The sequence below is a fragment of the Halyomorpha halys genome, unplaced genomic scaffold (assembly GCF_000696795.3).
Source record: "Halyomorpha halys isolate HHAL.00 unplaced genomic scaffold, Hhal_1.1 Scaffold1078.1, whole genome shotgun sequence".
NCBI classification, from domain to species: Eukaryota; Metazoa; Arthropoda; class Insecta; order Hemiptera; family Pentatomidae; genus Halyomorpha; species Halyomorpha halys.
In genome coordinates this window covers 31,881-39,933 of record NW_027110826.1, presented here as the reverse complement: position 1 = coordinate 39,933, position 8,053 = coordinate 31,881, and positions in this window count along the sequence as shown.

Below are 8,053 nucleotides of genomic sequence, written 5' to 3'. Positions count from 1 at the left end.
ATATAAATTGTTTGAAATGTTGAATTAACTATTAAGAAAGTTGTTGGTAAAAAAAATTAGGGAATAATACAAGAAGTATTGCCTGTAGGTTACCTTTAAGAATATTTTTGTTAATCTTTGTTATCAAAACAGATTCAACAACTTACTAAATCATTTCATCAAAATACCAGTGGAATATTAAAAAAAAAAAAAAAAGACATTTTGGTTGTCATATATTCAATCAATTGACCTCAGTTTTTTTTTCTATTATTCTATTATTATAGATAGATAGATATATTTATTGGCTTATATTATATATATGTATATATTATATAGTGTAGCCATGGAGTCTCCCCCAATCAGTATTAGTAAATCATTATATCAATATTGAAAGTTAATAATAAAATAATTAACTTTCAATAGCAATATAATGATTTACTAATATTGATTGGTGGAGACTAGTGGAGAAAAATATGAATATACAAAATAAAGTCAAAAACAAAGTACAATAAGAATTCAAAATTTGTTTTAATATGGTCAGATTTTCAAAGTGCAGTTCAGCTACAGTTGGAAATATGGTTAGTAAATTCTTCAAGTGAGAACCCAAGAGCAAAGAAAATTATTTATTCTTTATCAGGATCATCTTAAATAAAGATTGCTGATACAAACCAGTTAAAACAAACCTACATGAATATTATACGAATCTAAATGAATATTATAATCAAAATCTCCAATTTCAAGAAAATTTACCGAAGGCAAGACCATTCAACTCACACTTTGCACCTCTGAGAATCGCTAACATACTTCCACTTGATTTAAAATATCTGTTATCTGGATATATATATTTTTTTACTAATTTAAAACACCCCGAGTCTAAATTAGTCTTTCAACCCAGAAAGATAACTTGAAATTTTTTTTATATACATAAAATAAAGCATAAAAACAGGAATTGGCCAGTGGTACACTTATTCTAAGCTCACATTGCGCTTTGAGTTGGACAACCCTACTGTAAGTTAATCCACCAATGTGACCTTATGATCTTTAAAATCATCGATTCTTCAAATGTAATAGAAAACTAAGAGTTGTTCATTAAATGTTATATTTCCAATAGTTTAGAATTATTTTAACTAGAAAAGAAATTTTTTTCTTCAATGTATCAAGCTGCATTAACGAACCCTTCATTGCGGTTAGATAATTCTGCTTATTTTTTATTTTAATGATTTTCCTTTTTTTTATCACCAGCATAGTTTAGTTAATTTTATTTATTTTCAAGCATTATTGTTTGTGAATTTCAAATTTTAAAAATGAAAATTCTTTTATATTTGAAACTGTTTAAATTATTGAAATATGTTATTTTTCCTTTATATTTGTCCACTATTGTTATATGTGTTTTTACAAGTTATTTTCCAGAACAATAAACAAAATAAAATAATTAAAACTTAGAAACGTTACTTTAAAGTAAATGTTGGCCCACAAGAAGCTATCTTGAAAATAATATAAACAGATTGCGACAGAATAAAAAATATTGCTTTAATTACCCTTTTGAACAGATGAAGCCCTGCAATGTGGGGTGAAACATTGGTGAACAATGAATAGTTTTATTTTACTATTTAAAACAATTTAAAATGGCATTCAATTGAAATATATTTTATTTAATCTTACTGGTTTAATTTTTAATTTTTTTTTCCGATCCCTCTAAAACAGAAAAGAAAAATGAATTAATAAGTGCATTACTGTGAAAAAAAAAGGAAGAAATTCGTGTTGGGTATTACCTTTTACTTCCTTTGGTATTTTAAGGTTACCTCTTGTGTTTATTTGTTATTTATGAAATATCCATTCAAAATGGTGTTATTTTAAATCCGGAGGTGAGGGGCCTCCTTGTATTGTAGCTTAATTTTTAATAAATAAATATCTAAAGTATCAACTTGTAAGTAGAAGTAAATCACCTTCTATATGAATGGTATGAACATACCATATTCAGTAATTACTAAAGAATATAACTACAGTTTAAATAAATTTCATAGTTCCTTTTTTTTTCATTATTATATCTGTATGTATATTGGTTGTCAACTTATTAACATTAAATAGTGAAAAAATCTTATCAAAATATAAACCTTGATAGTAGAACATCTAGTTCTGCATATAGCCGTTGTAGAGCAGCACAAATCAGTATCTTTGATGGTTCCTACTGTTGCCACTAGATAGCATTTCACTCCACAAGCTACTCCCTTATTGCAATTCTTCCTGTAATGTGATGAAAAAATACAAATCGAACTTAGAATATTTTGGTAAAAAGTTTTAGCTCATTGTTCCATTTAATTGTTTTATTATTTTTATGTTTTATATATCTAAGGCTTACTTCACAGTGATGCTAAGTACATTCTACAAATAGTCCAAGAGCCTAAAAGGAGCAAAAAGTCAGTATTTCATCCTAATTTTTGATTACTTTAATGCAAACTATGTATAATTACTATACAAAATGTTGAATTTGCTAGGTATAGTTAGAGAGAATAAAAAATGGCGGCTGTTTCAAAACGTAATAAAAAAAAAAAAAAGAAAATTCTCATTGCAGCTCTATATCTTTAAAACTACCAACAACACTAAAAAAACAAAGAGAACTTTATTTAAAGTAAAGTAAATTTGGTAAAATATGAGCCCTAAAAGCTATTTACATTCAATAGTTTACGAGATATGTACTTTTTTAAACATTTTAAACAAGTGAATTTATTTTGAGAAATCTATATAACAAATACCATTAGACTTGCAGATATCAACCAGCACTAAAATTAAAACTATTTTAATTTTTCTATAAAGTAGTTAATGATGTTTATCTTTGAAAGAGTAGAAGTTTTTATATTTGCCAAAATAAGTTCACAGAATGCTGATTTCTAGTTGGTAGACAAAATTTTTAATTTATGAAAAACAATATCTCAGGTGATAAAATTCTTAATAATACATAATAGCTTTAATTAGAGTGCTAATAGACATCTATATGTCGAATAGTTTTAGAGATATAGATTTCCCAAAATAAATTCACCAACTTTTGATTTTTTATGAATCATTGCTTTTTAAAAAGCTAAATCTCGGGAACTATTGAACCGATGTCTATTAGCATTCGAATTAAAACTAGTTTAATGTACAATAAAGTAGTATATGATGTCTATCTTTTTAGGGATTGTAGTAGAAGATATCATTTTAAGGAGAGTAAATTGACTAAAATGTGACCCCTAATAGAGCTATTTAACTTCAATAATTCACAAGATATAGCTTTTACAAAGCAAAATTTCATTAAAAATGCACTGGAAAATCGGAGGGTAATAAATTTATTTTGAGAAATCTACATCTCAAAAACCATTGATGTACAAATGTTTATTAGCATTCAAATTAAACTCAGTTTAATGTGCCATGAAGTAGTTTATGACATTTATCTTCCTAGAAATAGTAGTTTTCTTAATATTTAGTAAAATAAATTTATTTATAGTCGTTGAGACAGAATTTTATGGGCAAAAGTTATATTCATATGCGAATATCATAAACAGTACTACTTCTTTGAAGATAAATGTCATTAACTACTTTATTTCCAAAATCAAACATTTTATCCGAAGAACTAGAAATTAACATTTTGTAAATTTGTTTTAGCAAATATCATGAAAACTAGTAGTTCTATGAAGATAAACATCATATACTATTTTATAGCACATTGCACTAGCTTATGGTCTTATGGTTTTTGAGATATAGATTTCTTAAAATAAATTCACTAACTTTTAATTTTTCAGTGAATTATTTATGAAATGTTGCTTTTTAAAAAGCTATATCTCTGGAACTGTTGACAGTAAATAGCTCTGTTGGGGCTCATATTTTAGCAAATGTACTCTGTTTTAAATGATATGATCTTAGGTTTTCTATATTAAAAATATTCAGCTCCAAATGAAAAATTAATTTTTTTTACGTTTTGAAACAGCCGCCATTTTATATTCCCCCTACATATACTTGGCAGACTCATCAGTTTTGAACTAGTAATAATACATAGTTTTCATTAAAGTAATCCAAAATTAGAGTGAAATAACTAAATTTTTTTTTACCCTGGCTCTTGTAATATATAATCATACAATCTAACATTTTCTGTCGAACAATCCAGCTTTGCGTGGTAGCTGGTAGTACTGTCACATCAGTAACAAACTTACTATCACTATAACCTTCTCCATTGAACCTCCTCTGAATGAGTTTTAAAAAAGTTTTAATTTTCAGAAATAGAGAGAGTTAGCGAAATAGTTTCTGTTTTTAGACTTGAACTCTTAAATAATTCATTAAGTTCCCTTGACACTTTCGGATAATATTACGCTGGGAGTAAGGCAGTCACAGGATGTGTTACAGACAGCCTTGCATTGACGATTGCTAAGTCTGGGACTTGGTAAAGTAGTGAAACAATTTTGAGATTGTTTGCTTTACACGGTAGTGGAAAGTATGAAAAATCTTCCAAAATGAAATGTGTCTAATGATGTTGATGAGTGTGGTTGGTTTCTTACACTCAAATACCTATAAGGGAATTCACTGTAATTGGTTCCCCATCAAACAATATTCATGAAAGTAGACCTAATCTTACAGACGTTATTTCGGCTTTGGAAAAAAGTAAGTTTTTGTTATTTTGCTTTAGACTATCCAACAAAAAATATCTCGACTAATTAAATACCAACGAAAGTTAGTGAAAGTATAAATTTTACTTGGAGAAGTTTGTCGGGGGGTGCGGTCAGCGAAGAACAACATAAATAAACAAAACCATATTTATTTATTTTATGCCGACGTTTCGACCTGAGTTTCAGGTCTTCATCAGGGCTATTGAACAAAAGAGATAACAACAACATTTAGAGTAACATACAAACGTCGGCATAAAATAAATAAATATGGTTGTTTATTTATGTTGTTCTTTGCTGACCGCACCCCCCGACAAACTTCTCCAAGCATTAATCTACGGTCAACTATCTACACCTCTGTATAAATTTTAGTTTATTCAAAGTATGTTTGTTTCTTGAAATATTTTTTTCTAAATTTCTACAGCTACTTCCAACTTAATACTGAAAAAAATTCCTTTTTGCTTGAGAAAAAATCTCATTTGAAGAGATGCTGAGATGCAATACGATGTTTTGGAGCCAAACATAGACCGTACTCGGTTGATGCAGCCACATTGTCAGCGGGGGGACATTTTAGGCAATTTCCTGGGAGGGGGGAGAGGGGGAGGAAAATGGACGACTAATTACCTGTTTGCCCCGTTGATGTTGATTACCTTCGCCTCGGGCATATCTAATGAACATCCCTGGTTTTTTTCTTGTTTTAATTTAATTATTTTATATCATCTAGAGTAATAGTACAAGAGCCCAAGAGGAGAAAAAAATCAGTTATTTCCCTCCAATTTTTGCTTACTTTGATGAAAACTACGTATAATTACCAGTCAAAACTGATAAGTCTGCCAAGTATAGTTAGAGGGAATAAAAAATGGCGGCTGCTTCAAAACTTAAAAAAAAAAATTTAATTCCTAGCTCCACATCGTTAAAACTACCTAAAACACTAGAAAACTTAATAGAACATCATTTAAAGAAGAGTAAATTTACTAAAATATGAGCTCTAATAGAACTATTTACGTTCAATAGTTCTCGGGATACTACACACTAAAAAGTCAATAATTATTGAATTTATTTTGGGAAATCTTTATTTCAGGAACCATGAACCTTTTTATGGTTCATTACATTTTCCCCACTTTATGATGCTGGATGGACACCTGGAGAGCTCCAGAACCACAGGGTTGACTGAAGGTACAGAGTAACAGAAAATAATTATCTGCCACTGTTGAATATGAATCCGTGTCTTTGGGGTTATATTTCACGAGCCCAAGAGGAGAAAAAAAGGTTTTTAAAAAAAGGAGTTTTTTTTACCACAATTTGTGAATCTGCCAAGTATAGGTGGGGAAATAAACAATGACAGCTGTTTCAAAACGTTAATAAAATTTTCAATTCGGATCAGTATATCTTTAAAACTAACAGCAACATTGTAAATCCTTAGAGAACATCATTTAAGGTAGAGTAAATTTGCTAAAATGTAAGCCCTAATAGAGTTATTTACGTTCAATCGAGATATAGCATTTTAAATAAAAAGCGACATCTCATAAAAAATGCACTGAAAAATCAGTAGCTTGTGAATTTATTTGGAGAAATCTATATCTCAAAAACCATTCGACGTACAGATGTCTATTAGCACTCAAATTAAAGATAGTATGTGCTATAAAGTAGTTTATTACGTTTATCTCCGTAGGTGTAGTAGTTTTCATGGCATTTGCCCAAATAAATTAGCAAGATGATGGTTTCTAGTTCTTAGGACAAAACTTTTGGCTTATGAAAAACCATATAACTATATCTTAGGAACTATAAGACGTAGACATTTCTGCCAGCAATCAAATGAAAGCTTGTTTAACGTACCGTACAGTATTTTACAACATTTATCTTCATAGGAATATTAGATTTTAAGGTATTTATATATGAAAATGAAATTTTGTCTGAACAACTATAAATCAATTTATTTTAGCTAATATCATGAAATCTTCTATTCCTACGAAGGTAAAGGTCATAAACTACTTTATAGCTCATTAAATTAGCTTTAATTTGAGTGCTAATATCTGTACGTGACATGGTTTCTGAGGTGTAGATTTTCCACAATGAATTTACGAACTAATTATTTTTCAGTGCATATTTTATGAAATGTTGCTTTTTAAAAATCTGTATCTTGGAAAGTATTGAGCGTGAAAAGATCTGTTAGGGCTCATATTTTAGCAAATTTACTTTACTTTAAATGACGTTCTCTTTGGTTTTTTTTAGTGTTGTTGGTAGTTTTAAAGATATTGAGCTCCGAATGAAAAATTAATTTTTTTTTTACGTTTTGAAACAGCCACCATTTTTTATTCTCTCTAACTATACTTAGCAAACTCAAAATTTTGTCTAGTAATTAAACATAGTTTGCATTGAAGTAATCAAAAATTGGGGTGAAATACTGACTTTTTGATCCTGTTGGACTCTTTTTCAAAAAGTTCCAGTTTTCAGAAATAGAGAGAGCTAGCGAAGGGTTTCTGTTCTTAGACTTGTACTCTTAAATAATTCATTAAGTTCCCTTGACCCTTTCGGGCGTGAGGGAGTCACCGAATGTGTTACAGAAGGGCTTGCATTGGCGATTGCTAAGTCTGGACTTGGATTTTTTAAATTTATTTATTGTAATTTACAACTACCTTGTAATTTACAAAAAAAAAAAAATAATAAAATAAGTAAATATGAGCAATTTTCCATACATTTCTTAATCTTGGGAAGGAGCCACCCTATGGTCGTACTTAAAACATTAATTTAAATTAGAAGGTCCCGTGGCCATCTTCTTTTCAGACGCCTCGGAGGATTATCGGGGATTCTGAAGGGAATGAGAGATGGGTCTTTGTGGATGAGTTTATTTGTGACGTGATAAGGTGCATCAAGGATTTTAGGAAGGAGTTTGGATTATAAGGATTCGATTCGGTTGGAGAGCCCCAGAGTTCAATTCCGTATGTCTAAATTGATCTGATTATCATAGTATATAATAATTTTTGTAGTGAATGGGAAGTTTAGCATTTTTTAAAGGAAGCGTTTGTCAAGTAGGTGTTGTAGTAATCGAAATCTACGTGCAGATGACCTAAACATATCGATAATGAAAAATATTTGATTTATTGTACATTTGTCCAAAACATGGATGAATATAGGCTAGATAATCTGATAGAGAAGCTCCTGCTATAGCTAGACTCATGATTAAGGATCAGAAGCCTTAGGGCAATCTTATCTCGGCGATAAAAGATAGCCTGCTTTCTGGCGCTCGATATTAATCCAGGTTGCCCGTAATGGATTTGTATACCGGTAATGGGCTGCCTGTCCATCATTAGTCATCTTTAGCCTTCCACTCTCTGCCATATTGGCATTTAGTTATATTATTGCGGCATAGGATTTAATAAGTGCTAGCTTTATCTGAAACTAATGAAATCAATAATATCATGTACAAAATAAACAAGGTATCG